Source organism: Echinops telfairi, unplaced genomic scaffold, assembly GCF_000313985.2.
Source record: "Echinops telfairi isolate 266 unplaced genomic scaffold, ASM31398v2 ScPeMD7_70;HRSCAF=299, whole genome shotgun sequence".
Taxonomy (NCBI): Eukaryota; Metazoa; Chordata; class Mammalia; order Afrosoricida; family Tenrecidae; genus Echinops; species Echinops telfairi.
Window position 1 is genome coordinate 31,144,664 of NW_022103968.1, and position 14,751 is coordinate 31,159,414.

The 14,751-nt window shown below is 46.8% G+C and overlaps 1 long non-coding RNA gene across 1 annotated transcript; it reads right to left on the reverse strand.

The window, feature by feature from the left end:
• Positions 1-1,293: 1,293 nt before the first annotated feature.
• On the reverse strand, positions 1,294-2,211 carry LOC123521849. The gene is made up of 2 exons (XR_006680188.1): positions 1,984-2,211; positions 1,294-1,532 (listed from the first exon to the last, which is right to left on the reverse strand). It is a non-coding gene; the product is annotated as an uncharacterized LOC123521849 (long non-coding RNA).
• Between the last annotated feature and the right edge of the window lie 12,540 nt (positions 2,212-14,751).

A 14,751-nucleotide genomic window follows, 5' to 3' on the forward strand; every position in this document is an offset into this window, starting at 1 on the left:
CGGCGCTTCCTCTCGGCCTCTCCCAGCCCTGCCCCTCCTCTCTCTGCGTTTCCCTCTCTGGACCCACCCCTCCTACCCTCCACCCCCTCTCGCGCCTCTCATTTCCTTCCACCACTCACTCACGCTGCCTCCCTCCCGCCCCGGCGCCCCTCCAGGCCCCTGCTTTCCCCTCTTCGCGCGCCCGAACCCCTGCGCCTGGTCCTTACTTCCTTCGAGCGCCCCCAGCCCGCCCCGCAGCCTCGCGGCCCCTAGATCGCCCCCTTTCCCTTCTCGGGCTCCAGCCTGCCCCACTGCAAAATTTGCCACATCTGGGCCTGCCCTGCTCTGGCGCCCCGCCTGGAAAGGAAAGCTGGCTTCCTGAGCGCCCTCCAATCTCTGGCTGGGCCCCTTTCTCTGTTTGACTTGTTTTTTATTAGTTGGGATTTAATACAGCTATCATTCCATATTTCAATCACATCCAATAGAATGTGCAGTTGCTACCACAATCCGTTTCCAACCATTCTTTTTCTACATGGACTCCTTGGCACCGTCCCCCTTTTATGCCATCACCACCACTGTACACACACACACACACACACACACACACACACACACCACCAACCCATTCTTCTACACGCTGCCCCTATGGGCTCATCAGCCCTGGGTTTCATAGACCGAATACGGAAAAGCATACAACACAGCTTCAGGAGGGTGACCTCCATGGACAGAACACCTCTGAGATACACTCTAATATGAACAAACAAAAACCAAACCAATAATACAGAACATTTTGGAAACCAGATCAAGTCCAGCGGCTGCGCCCCTTTCATTCAGCTTTCTCCTCCAGGCTCTTCCTTAGAGCAGAGTCCAGCCACAGAGCAGGGCGGGTCTGGAATTGACATACACTGGGCCTGAGCGCCTAGACCAGCGGTTCTCAACCTGTGGGACGAGACCCCTTTGGGGGTCGAATGACCCTTATACAGAGTGGCCCGATTCATAACAGTAGCAAAATGAGTTATGAAGTAGCAACGAAAATAATTTTATGGTTGGGGGTCACCACAACATGAGGAACTGTATTAAAAGGGTCAAGGCATTAGGAAGGTTGAGAACCACTGACCTAGACCATGCTCCAAGGCCCACTTCAAAAGCAGCTTGCAAAAAGCTGATTCAGTGACTGCAGAGTAAGGGATTACCACCCCCCCACGGCAGGTCTCACTGCCCCAGGCCACACCCCACAAAGCAAGGTCCTATCAGCCCCGCTCTGTCATCTCCCCCCCACCCCACCATCTAGGTCTGGAATGGCTACAAAGCTGGTAGGCTTGACCACTAGGCAGAACTGCCTGCCATCAAGCTGATGGTGCTTTAATGTGGTTGTGATGCACAGCCGACCTCCATTAAGCCTCAAAACAGCCCCAAGAGATAAAGACGATCACTCTCTTCATTTCACTGAGCTGGAAAAGAGGCCTTAAAGGGTGAAGCTCACCGAATTGGTCTTGGAACAGGCCTCTCCTCTCTCCCGGCCCATCCAACTTCAGAGCCCCGTCGGCATATTCCTAAAACGCAGACCTGTTTCTTCAGTAAACAGCTCCTCCCACTAAGCCCAAGATTGAATTCTCTCTCCTGCCTGAAACATAATTCACAATCGGGACACCCCTCCTCCCCCTCCCCGACTAATAACTCCCTGGTTTCTCACTCAGTATATTAATAATCAAACCTCTTGTTTCCCAAATAAACCCCCAAAACCCTCTGCCCCGAGTTGGTTCTGGCTCATAGATGACAGAGGAGAATGGCCCCTTTGGGTTTCTGAGACTTAAATCTTTGGAGGAGCAGACAGCCTCATCTTTCTCCTGTGGTTCCACTGGTGGGTTCAAACTGCTGACCTTGCAATTAGAAGCTCAACGTGCAGCCCACTACACCACCAGGGTGCCTAAATAAGCCCAGGATGCCCTTTATTCCTAAATTCCAACGTGGCCAGCAAACTCCTGTTGATCCTTCAATACTCACATTAAAAGAAGCCCAAGTTACATGGCCGGTTTCGAGTTGGCCTCAAGGAGTGAAGGTCAGTTTAAATGTTCCCTCCTTTGGCCCAGCTTCCTAGTCTATTGTCTGCCCACTCCCCTAGGCCTCCACTTGGCGCTTCCCTCTGCAGTCATTCCAGGTTGGCTACATTGTAACCAGTGGGTATCATGATTGTGCCACCCTAGTGTGGGCCCGGTGTAGAGCAGGCCCACAGTAAATGGCCGCAGAGCTGGTAGGACTGAGTGACTGTAGGAACAGCAGAGGAACTGAGAGAGGCCCTCTTACCCTGGGCCTCACATACGTCAGATGCCTGGCTGCTTCATGCCCTTATCTGGTCACAGGAGGAGCCCATTGGCCCTTGGCTTGGCTGAGCAGGCCCTTCTGTGAGCAGCCTGATTCCCTTGAGGAGAAAAAAAATGGTGTGGCTTCTCTGGACACTAAAGTCACTGCCCACTCACGCCACCTACAGGTGCCTGACCCTTAAAAGGATCCGGAAAGCTCTGCACGTGTATCTGTATTGAACAAATGATCATGCCTGTGGCCACATACATATTTAGGTAAAGTAGGGTGGGCAGGGAGGTGCCTCATCCAGGTTCTGGAGTGGGGCCCCCTGGGCTCGGCGACACAGCTTCATCACTATTGAGTTGCACTTTTATTCAACTGCTCACAACAGCCACGTCTCAACGCTAGACATCATGATGAACACTTAATACTCATTGCTCCCCTTACTCCTCCCACCAGCCCTATAAAACAATTCTTCTTAGCTCTGGGTCACGGCTGGAGAAAACTGGGGTCAAGGAGGTTGACCTTGTTCATGGAGCCAACTGCAGGCTCCATGCAGTATTCAAAGCGCTTTTATAGCTTGCACCTGCTTTTTATTCTCAGCTACGTGAAGTGAGAAAGCAAGGACCCAGGCTAGTGACGTGGCCTCCTCAGAGAATCATGACCTGTGGATCGGTGTTGGAACTGAAACCTAGAGCTTCTGATGGGAATTTGGGGGCTTTTCCTCTGTATCCCTCAGTAATTCTTGGGGAGACCCTCGGTGTCAGCAGGGTCGGGCTGGGACTGACAGCTGGGGCTGGATCTAGGTACTGAACTGGTCGTGCCATACAAGCCATTTCTGAGTCAGCCACCGATGCAAACAGAACCTTGAGGGAAGAGAATCTGTTTTCTTTTAAAAGGCATTTGGCTCCTTGTAAGGAAGGCCTGGAAAGAAAGGATGATTGGATGGATGGATGGATGGATGGATGGATGGATGGATGGATGGATGGATGGATAATGGGTGGATGGATGATGGGTGGGTGGATGGATGATGGGTGGATAGATGGATGGATGGATAATGGGTGGATGGGTGGATGGATGATGGGTGGATAGATGAATGGATGGATGGATAATGGGTGGATGGATGATGGGTGGGTGGATGGATGATGGGTGGATAGATGAATGGATGGATGGATAATGGGTGGATGGATGATGGGTGGATGGATGGATGATGGGTGGATGATTGGATGGAGAAGGCCTGGGGAGTGGATTTGGAGGGATATTTTTTAACCTATTGACATTCCCAGGGCCAGTCCAGCAGCCGATCTGGAGGGCATAACCATACAGAAATCTCTTGATTCTGCCCAAGTCCACAGTCCTGACAGAAACTGGTGAGGAATGCAGGAATGAAGATGACCAGACACTTCCCTACTGGGAGGGAAGGAGCCCTGGTGGCCTCATGGATTATGCCAGGGCTGCTAACTTCACAGTCAGTAGTGGAAAATCACTAGCCGCTCCTCTTTCTATGAAGAGTTACAGTCTCGGAAACCCACAGGCGTGGTTCTTACCCTATCCTCTAGGGTCGCCTGAGTCGAAATAGATTTAATGACAGTGAGTTATGGAGTTTGGGAGGGGAAGGCTGGAGGTGGGCACCAGAGTGAGGTGTGGATGAGAGTTGTAAGGAAAACACAGAAGAGAGAAGGGAAGAGTCTGGGTAGTAGGATGGGTAGGGGCGAGCCTTTAAGAACAAGGTGTCATTCGAGGGTTGATAGATTTTGACCAGGCAGATGGCGGGGAGTCTGCGGCATCTGGAGTATCCCTGCCTGTTGTCACTTGCTGTGCCAAGAACTAAGGTAATCTCCACTCTTTACCCAGCCATCTTTCAGGGATGTTTGCAGCAAGCAATCCTGAGGGATGAGGACCAGGAGCAGGCTTCCTTATTGCTTCCTGTTAAAGCAGTGGGGGTGGGTGCCTTTCTGGGTCCCCAACCTCAGGTTTGTTTGGCTGGTTGGGACAGAAGGCCACAGCATGGGTAACATCTACTTTGGTTCCCTGCTCACCCTGGTGAGACGTGGGGACCAGGGGAACAGATGAAGCATGATGCTCTTGCTGTTTGCTGTGCTGTCAGAAAGGCCTTTGTCTCTGAGTGTTGCTGACTGCCCTGGACCCAGAGCAGAGCAGAGCAGATCATCCGAGTATAGTGTGGCAGAAGCCACGTGTTCCAGAGGCTGGGCACGGGAGCAGCTTTGTTTAATTTCTAACATGTTATGTCTATCGCTACTGTGGAGACTAGACACAGAAGGAAAGAAAGTAATTCAACAATGTCTGCATGTACAATTCAGTGACGTCGATTGCATTCTTAAGTTATGTAATCATTCTCACCCTCTAGTGAGGAGCCATCCCTTCCTATTGACATATATTCTGAATTAATATTAACAAAGTATTATTATTAACATTCAGCATATACTCTTAATTATTAATATACTTCCTAGTAACATACACCATCTCCTAAAACTCCTCTCTCCTCTTTTGCATTGCTGTAGTTAATTTAATCCCATATGTGGTTCATGAATGCCTGGGGGGCACTGTGGGTAGGCATTGGGTTGTTAACCTCAGGTGGTCAGTTCAAACCCACCAGCTACTCCTCAGAGGAAGACTAGGTTGTCTACTCCCATGAAGATTTAAAGTCTCAGAAACCATATACAGGTTGCCATGAATCTGAATTAACTTGATGACAGCGGGTTATTGTTCTTCAAAGAACATCATGATCAAGGCAAGCCTTCTTTACTACGTAATAAGCTATTTCATTGTTAGTAATTAATAAGCTACTCCATTGTTTGGCTTTAAAAGGACTTCAAGGAGGTTTAAAGCTTAGAGTATCTCAGGGCAATAATTTAGGAGGTTCATGTTCTCCGTGGATCCGGGAAGTCTAGATTCCATAGAGATTTCAAATTCTGTTCTGCGGTTTCCCTCTTCTGATCAGGATCTATATAATTTGATCCAAAGGTTTAATTATGATAACCAGTTACCATCTACTCCTTTGGGCTCATGGGAAAGGAGGCTGTTGTTCATGGAGGCAATTTGCCATGTTTTATGAACTGCTAACTGCAAGGTCAGGGGTTCAAACCCACCAGCCATGCTGCAGGAGAACGATGAGGCTACGTGCTCCCTATGAGGCTACCTAGCGTGGCTATGAGTCAGAATGGACTGGGAGGCAGTGGGTTTGGGAGTGGGAGTGGGAGTGGGGTCCGAGTGTTCCTGCTATTTCTGACCCTCCTCCTTTCTCTGACTGCACTGAAGAAGCCTTGCCAACTCCAGGCTTCTGGTGTGAGAAGCACAAGAACAGAGACCAGAAACCCTTCTTCTCACAGGGTTTTCTCAGTTGACAAGGCTGGCCCCTGGGGCAGCCAGAAAATGAGAACTGCTCGGAGTCACAGGGTGATAGGACGCTCCGAGTGACTGTCACAGAGCACATCCAAGAGTGTCTTTGTGGCTGAGAACCGATGAATGGATGATGGCACAATCCACACGCACCCTCTGGAAACTCACCTTGCATCTCCACCTTTCAGTGGACATGTGAGTGTCTAGACCAGGGGTTCTCAAACTTTTTAAACAGGGGGCCAGTTCACTGTCCCTCTGACCCATTGGAGGGCCAGACTATAGTTTTAAAAAAACTATGAACAAATTCCTATGCATACTGCACATATCTTATTTTGAAGTAAAAAAACAAACGGGCAAAAACACCCAGCGGGCTGGATAAATGTCCTCGGCAGGCCGCGTGTGGCTCACAGGCCGTAGTTTGAGGACCCCTGGTAGACAGCAATGAAACAATTGTCTTTCCGCCTAACGAGATACAGAATCTTACAGGTGAAGATGTTCTCCTGTGTCCCCCCAAATGAGGAAATTATACAGTCTCTGGCTGTCATCTCAAATTCTATCACACTCCCATGGAGTAGTGGTTATGAGTTGTGCTGCTAACCACAAGGACAATAGTTCAAAACGACCAGCTGCTCCACAGAAGAAAGACGGGGTTTTCTACTGCCATCAAGAGTTACAGGCTCAGGAACTCAGAGGTAGTTGTACCCTGTCCTTATAAGGCGGCGGTGAGTCAGAATCAACTCTGGCAAGGAGGGGATTTTTTTGTTTTGGAGAAAGACTAAATTGTAACATTAGCTTCCAACAATTTCTATATAAAAATGGGGAAAAGAGAGAGACAGAGAAGGAAAATGGCTAGCATGTGGGAAAACTCCCTGTATACTTAACAGAGGAGATATGCAAATGATCAGGCTTCATTTTTGCCAGCAGGCGATAATTGCCTAGATGACTTCCTTCTCTGGTTACTTATTCCATTTGTCTCCTGCTCTCAGTTGGCTGGGTCTTTTGATCAGTCAGTCCCCAAGCCTTCATTTCTGATGCGTATAAGACTGTCATCTTGCCTTTTCTGGATTGCTTGAAGAGGCTAGCTACAGTCTCCGAAATCCTACATAAGGTTGTTTATGGGACTCAATTCAATGGCAGTGGGTTTTATAGTTTCCCATCTGCCTTTACTATTAGGCATGAACGTTCTACTCCCAAGTGCCCCCAGAGAATTGTCTGGCTTCCAAATTTCTGGTCCATGTGGTGGGTAGACTCTAAAGGGACTCCCCGTGACCTCTCCTTCCGGATGTCCACACCTTTGTGTACTCTCTCCCCTGGAGAAGGGATGGCGCCTGTGACTCTCTGTGAAGCTACAGATATGGTTTTGACAGAGGTGATAAAATACCACGGCCGTGAATTATGTTGTCTTATGTAAGATTTTGTCTTGCTGGTAGACTTGCGCTGACAGACTCTCCTACTGGTTGGCGGAATTGAGTGGTCATTGGGAAATGGGGAACATTGGAAGGAACTGCCAAAAAAAAAGGTTCTAGGCTTTTGGGACAGCTTCTATGAGCTGAAGATAGGCTCTAGTCTTCAGCAGACAAGAAACCAGGCCCTCAGTCCTACGGCTTCAGGAATGAATTGTACCAACACTGGGTGAGTTTGAAACGGATTCTTCCCCAGTTAAGCCTCCAGATGAGATTGCAGCTAGACAAACACCTTCTCGGCAATCTCATGGTATCCTAAACAGCTGAGCCAATTAAGCCCTGACAGGATTTAGAAACCCTGTCAGGACAAGACAAGGGACATGTATGTGGGTATGTGTGTTTTTAACTGCTAAATTTGTGGTATGTAATTTGTTACTTAGCAATAGAAAACAAATACATTCCACCCTGTAATAGCGACCCAATGTCTCCTTGGTAATTTGGACCAATCACATAATCCAGCAGAACAACCTGATTTTTCCTTGTCTTTCAGGAGCCCAAAATGGACCATTGAGTCTTCCCATTCAATGGGACTTTTGTTATATCTCCCAATGGACACATCTCCCTCCTACGGAACAAGACTTCCAACCCTGCAGGGCTCAAGGTTGCTGAGACAGAAGTTTAAAATTCTGCTCATGGGTCGTCAGGCATAATCATGAGAGGAGCCACTTCCACTTCTACTCCTTGACATGCCTCATCCTGTTCTGTGTAATTTCTCATCTTCTGGTAGGTGCAGCTGCTACTTGTTTCAGGGCTGGAATCGGCCATGACACAAAAAAAGCAAACCAAAACAAACCCCTATGTTTCCTTGGAGGACATTGTGCCAAGGGAAATTAGTTGATCACAAAGGTTTTCACAGTAAAAGCAACAGACTTTGATGGTTATCAGGAGTGGGAGAGGTGGAGGGGAAGGGGGAGTCATAGGTTAGACTCTCTTAACTCAGGCGAAGGTCATAGATTAGATGGGTGTTAACTTGGGTGAAAGGGAAGACAGTAGCCAACAAAAGGGAGATGGGCAAAACATTTGGGAACATGTAAGAGCCCTAATAAGATGATCTTTTAATAAAAAAATTAGGGAACAAGATAAGCCATTGGGAGGTTTGCTAGGTTATTGAATATAAAAGTGACGAGCTGCTCTTTAACCTTCCACCAAATCCATTAAAAAGGTTGTGTTTTTAAAAAAATCAATAATTAAATAAATACAACTCTAAACCATTAAAAGAAATAAAGAAACTATGGCTCCTTTTTATTGAAAGTGGGACTGAGAAGCCAATATCTGGGTGCTGAGAGTGCTTATTGCTAGTGGGGTGTCATTGCTTCTAGATCCTCTCAGCAGAAAGAGCTAGGTGTGATATACACACTACACACATATTTATCCACAGCCACACACAAGCACATATATTTCATATTGCTATATCTACTTATGTATTAAAAATCATTCTTAACCCTTTCATTCTGAGATGTGTGGAATGGTTTGTTTGTTTTTTTGGTGGTGTTTTTTGGTTGGTTTTTGTCTCGAGGACTTTGCTATTTTCACCTGATCAGATCATAAATTGAAAGAAGGCTGCAGGCCTCTGGTGTTTGGTGTAGTATCATAAAGACCATGCCTGCTGGGTGCTGAGTCAGTTCTGACTCAGCAACTGTGGAAGCTACATCATCGGTTGTCAATTTGAGACTTAAGAGTGGAGGGGTGGAGTTTAGCCTGTCAATCAGGTCGCAGCTTGATGACCTCATTTGGAGGGGCTAAGGAAATAAATAGCTCAATGGAGGCCAGAAACGCTCACTCTCTGTGAGACATTCCTGCGGACAAGAGACATGGAGCTGTGCTAGAGCCCTGGAGTCGAAGGAGCCACGTGGAGACCCCTGCCAGCGCTGATGGTTCCACTGCTACTGGATCCACAAAACTTCCCATCCATTGGCCTGTGATCTTCCTGCATTTGGCGTTATTGCATGTGTTGCATGAGTCTGAAGAGGAATTTACAGATTGATATTGGACATAAGGGCTAATCTCAGACTTATGGACTTGATCTGGGCTGGACTGGGATGTTTTCTCAATAGTCAATTGCTCTTGTATATAAAGCTCTTTCTTATATACATGAGTGTCTATGAATTTCTCTATAGACCCAGACTAACACAGCGACCCTATGTGCAACTGAACAAAACACCCTGGGTCCTGCACCATCCTCACAATTTTTGTTGTGTTGAGCCCATTGTTGTAGCCACAGTGTGGAGGATTTTCCTCTTTTTCACTGCCCTACTACTTTATCAAGTATGACGTCCTTTTCCAGGAACTGTTCGCATCTGCTAACGTGCCCAAAGTACATGTAAGATGAGGTCTCACTCGCCATCCTTGCTTCTAAGGATGTGCAGTACATTCTGGCTATACTTCTCCCAAGACAGTTCGGTCTTGTGGCGGTCCATGGTACTTTCACTATTCTCTGCTAGCACCATCATTCAAATGCATGGATTCTTCTCCAGTCTTGCTTGTTCAATGCCCAACTTTCACATGCATATGAGGCAACTGAAAATACCACGGCTTGGGTCAGATGTGCCGTAGTCCTCAATAAAGTGACAGCCTTGCTCTTCAACATTTTAAAGAGATCTTGACTGTCAGATTTACCTGATTCAATGCATCATTTGATCTCTTTCTAAAAAGAGATTGGGGGCTTTTACAGATCTTAAAATATTCCATACATCAATAGTATCGAGCATATTTGTACATATGTTGCCATCATCATTTTCTAAACATTTACTTTCTATTTGAGCCCTTGGGATCAGCTCCTCTTTTTTCCCTCCCTAACCCCCCTCCCACCCTCATGACCCCTTGATAAATTATCATTGTTTTTATATCTTACACTGACCACTGTCTCCCTTCACCTACATTCCGTTGTTCGTTCCCTGGCGAGTGCAGCGGGACATTTGATCTCTCGAATGCTGCTTCCATGAGCACTGGTTGTGGATCCAAGCAAGGCAAAATCCTTGACAACTTCAACCTTTTCCCCATTTATCAAAATGCTATCTATTGGTCCTGTTGTGAGGATTTCTGTTTTCTATACATTGATTTGTCATCCACACTGAAGGCTGCAATCCTTGATCTTTATCAGCAAGTGCTTTATGGCCTCCTCACGGTCAGTAAGCAAGGTTGTGTCATCTGCATATTGCAGGTTGTTAATAAGCCTTCCTCCAATTCTTATATCGGGTTCTTCTCCATACAGTTCTGATTCCAGGTTATTGGCTCAGCATACAGATTGAGTAAGTATGGGGAAAAGATAAAACCCTGATGTAAAGATACACCTTCCCTGATTTAAAGCCCCTCAGTATTCCTGTTCTGTTCAAACCACTGCCTCTTGATCCATGGACGGGTTCCACATGAGCAGAATGAAGCGATCTGGAATTCCCATGTTTCTCAATGCTATTCATGGCTAGTTATGATCCACACAGTCAAATGCCTCTGCACAATCAATAAAACACAAGTAAAAAGCTTTCTGGTACCCTATGCTTTCAGCCAAGACCTACCTGCTGTCAGCAATGATGTCTTTTGTTCTGCATATTCTGAATTCAGCCGGAACCACTGGCAGTTTCCTGTAAATGTACTGCTGCAAGTGTTGTTGAATGGTCTTCAGCAAAATTGTATTTGCATGTGATATTAATGCTATTGTTTCATAATTGATGCGTTCTGTTGAGTCGTCTTTTTTCTTTGGAATGGGTACAAGCATGGATCTCTTCTCGTTAGTTGGCCAGTACTTGTCTTTCAAATTTCTTCGCTTAGACTAGTGTTTCCAGTACTTCATCGGTTTGTTGAAACATTTCAATTGGTATTCTGTCAATTCCTGGAGCCTTGTTTTGGGCTAATGCTTTCAGGGTAGCTTGGACTTCTTCCTGCAGTACAATCAGTTCTTGATCATATGCTGTATCTTGAAATGGTTGAACTTGGACTACTTCTTTTTGATATAGTGACTCTGTGTTCCTTCTATCTTCTTTTGGTACTTCCTGCATTGTTAAATATTTTGCCTGTAGAATCTTTGAAAATCACAACCAAGGCTTGAACTTTTTCCTTCAGTTCTTTCAGCTTAATGTATTTAAGTATGTCCTTCCTTTTTGTTTTCTAATACAAGATCCTTGTACGTTTAATTATAACACTTTGTCTCTTAGAGCTGTCCTTTGAAGTTTTCTCTTCAACTCGTTTTACTTCATTATTTCGTCCCTTTGCTTTAGCCACTCTATGATCAACAGACAGCCAGCATCAGGATCTCTTCTGAAATCCATTTTGATCTTTTCTTTCTTTCCTCTTTTCAAATGATCTTTTGCTTTCTTCGCTGTATGTTGTTCTTGATGTCACCCCCAGCTCATCAGGTCTCTGTGTTTAGTGTCAAGTGAGTCAAATCTATTCTTGAGACATACTTAAAATTCAGGTGGACTATACTGAAGGTTGTAGTTTGGCTCTCAGGGATTTGTTTTTCGTTTTCTTCAACTTCAACCTGAACTTCATATGAGCAATTACTGGTTTGTTCCACAATCAACACCGTAGCAACCTGGAAGTCACCACAGTACGAAAAACTGACAAAGGGTGGATGACCATGATCAAGCATAAAGAAAAACAGAGTTAGCTCAGGGGTCACACCGCTGCTTAGCGGCAACAAGTGAAAGTTATCAGGAGTGTTTGTTATAGCCAATTCTCCCAGACAGCAACAGTCAATCCATGGGAACAAGTCTCTACCCCGTTGGGGGACCACTTGTGACTGTCCAGCCAGCATAACAATTCCTACAGAAGAGGAAGCATGAGAAAGGAGCAGAAGAGAAGGTGTGAAGGAGCCCAAGGAGGAGCCAGCATCTGCTGCAAGGTGATAGTGCTCTGCCCACCGTACCCCACTTCATCCCACAGCAACTCCAGGAGGGGGTATGAGTCTTCCCATTTTAAAGATGAGGAAAATAGAGGCAACAAAGTTAAGCCATTTGCGTAAGGTGAGAAGCTATAATTCCTTTTCTAGACTGCTCTCCTTGACTGTAAAACCCAGCAGTGTGTCGAACCTTAGAAGACCCCAGGGCGTGAACCAAAAATGTCCATATGGATCAAAATGCCTTCCCATATAATGAACCAAGTTGAAAATGTTAACAAAAGTTCTATCATCGAAAAGCATGACTGTACTGGGATATGAAGCCCTCTGTTGCCATTCCGTCCTCATGCCACTCCGGGCCATATAAACCCACTTGGTGGAGGGGAGGGGGTTCCACAAAGGTGGTCTGCCTGGGGACTGTGGGCTGCTTGGAGACAAGTACCTCCTTGCATAATAATGTAGGATCAGAAAATAAACAACAGCCTTTGTTTTACATTTTGATATTCTGTGCACCATGGCTTTCTTTTCTGTATTAATTCTATTAGTAAAATTTTTGCAGTAAATGAATTGTACGGTATGTGAACTATATGCCAATAAAACTGTTAGAATATCACAGTAAAATATTACTCATCTTGATTGCTGGTGTGTGTGTGTGTGTGTGTGTGTGTGTGTGAGAGAGAGAGAGAGAGAGAGAGAGAGAGAGAGAGAGAGAGAGAGAGAGAGAGAGAGAGTTCTGCACCTGAGGCGAGTTCCTCATTCATTTCACCCTGATCTGGATCCAAGTCAAATCAAGTCTTGGCCTCATTCACACCAGATAGCCATTCTCCAAAGTTGCTTCCAGCACCATCTATGGTTCCCAGATGGTCCCACTCCTGGTGAAAGACCCGTTGCCACCTCACCACTCTGAGGTTCTGCACTTGATCTAGAGCTGCCTCACTGTCAGCTGTGCCTTAAAAACCCCCAGACCCCTTCTCTTCTCATCACAAACATGGAATTGTACAGCTGCAACAAGTCAGCCCAAGAGCCCACACTCAGCTGCTAGAGTCAACAGTGACCTCTCTTTGTTTTTCCTGAAGCCCTGGGGAAAATGTTGAAAAAACAAGTTATGAGTGTTCATCTCCGATGGAAAATACTGTTGCAAAACCTTCCAGCCAACTGCTTGGCTAAAGAGGCGTCTGTGGACTCCTCATCAGGATTCTGGGGTTCTGAGCAGGGCCTCCCCATTCTACGTAACAGGAAACTCAAGGGCCTGGCATGTGGCTTCTGGATCAGAGGTGACTAAGGCTCTTGTCGGAGAACATCTGGTATCTCCACGCATTTTTGCAGACATCCGACCACATGCCAACTACATGCCGACTACATAAAGGAACCGCTGGCAGTTGGCTGAAAGGGTTCGCAACAGTACCTTCCATTTGGAGATGAACATTTGCTGATTATTTTTGGTTTTTTCAACATTTCCCCAGGGCTTCAGGAAAAGCAGAGAAGTCATGTTAACTCGTTAGCAGGGTTTTAAGGAAAGCGTAGAGAAGTTACTGTTAAAGCCCCCTTGACTATCGTAAAAACACTCGCTGGAACTGTTTATGTGCAGAAGGACAGAGAGAGGAACTAGAGACTGAGATGAGGAAGAACATGCCCTGGCCAAAAGGGACCCATAAATCCCAGTGTGCTGCCTCTCACCACCCCCTCCAAAGTTCACAAATCAGACGTGTTACATGAAGACCTAAGGTCGGCTCTGAAGTGAAAAAGGCATCGGGGAGGCCTAGCTGCCTAAACAACCCCTCATCTCCCGGAGGAAAATGAGTATTTATTGAAAGCCTGCTGAAGACACGAGAGAATCCTGGTGACATAGTGGATTAAGTTTTGAGCTGTTAACCACAGGTCTAGGGTTCAGACCTACTAACTGCTCTACAAGAGAAAGACGAGGTTTTCTTCTCCGGTAAAGATTGACAGCCTCCAACACCCTCTAGGGAGCATTGCCCAGGGTTGCAATGAGTCAGAATGGGCTCGATGGCAGTGGGTGGGTGGGGGTGCTGACTGCGGACACCCTGCACTCACTCCTATCCAGCCCTCCACTCAAGTTCTAAGCAGTGGCCAAAGGGGCCTGTTAAAAACGTGAATTTGTCATGAGGATTATAAGAATTAGTCTTTGTAAAGTGATGACAGGCATTACAACATAGTAAATGCTACAGAAATGACTAAAAAGCAAATACATGTAATTCTAGCGCGGCCCGCCTCCCATTTAAAACTCTTCAGAGTATCAAATGCAAACCTCTGCACTGCCTGTCTCTGCCTTCTGCCTCCTCACCACCCTCCCCCGGGGCTAGTCTCACTCCAGGGCTTATTTCAGTTCCTGGAGTCAAGCTACCTCCTGGCCTTGGCACAGGCCACCCCCTCTCCCTTGAGCATGTTTCCCAGATCCTCTCTTGATTTGATTTCACTTCAACTCCTCCTTCTCACACTTAGGAATCCGCCCGTGAAGCAGCCAGGAAAGGGCAGGTCCCTAAAATATACGGCTGTCGAATGAATGCATCCATTAAAAACGTTTTTAGTACAGTCTCATTTAAGACCGTTGGTGAGAATCAACCGAGGTCGCGTGGCGGAGTGAAGATTCGAACCCACGACGTTCTTCTAGTTCTCCAACCCACGGTCTGACCACCGTGCAGAATGCCGGACGCAGGTGGGCTGGAGGCGAGTTTAAAGCAAGTGCAGGTCTCTGTGCGCTGCCAAGGACGACCCCGCGGGCGCTGGCCTCAGCCCCAGGGAAGGGGCACCCGCGTCATGTGTTCCCCGAAGGGACAGCCGCCGCCTCACCCCGGG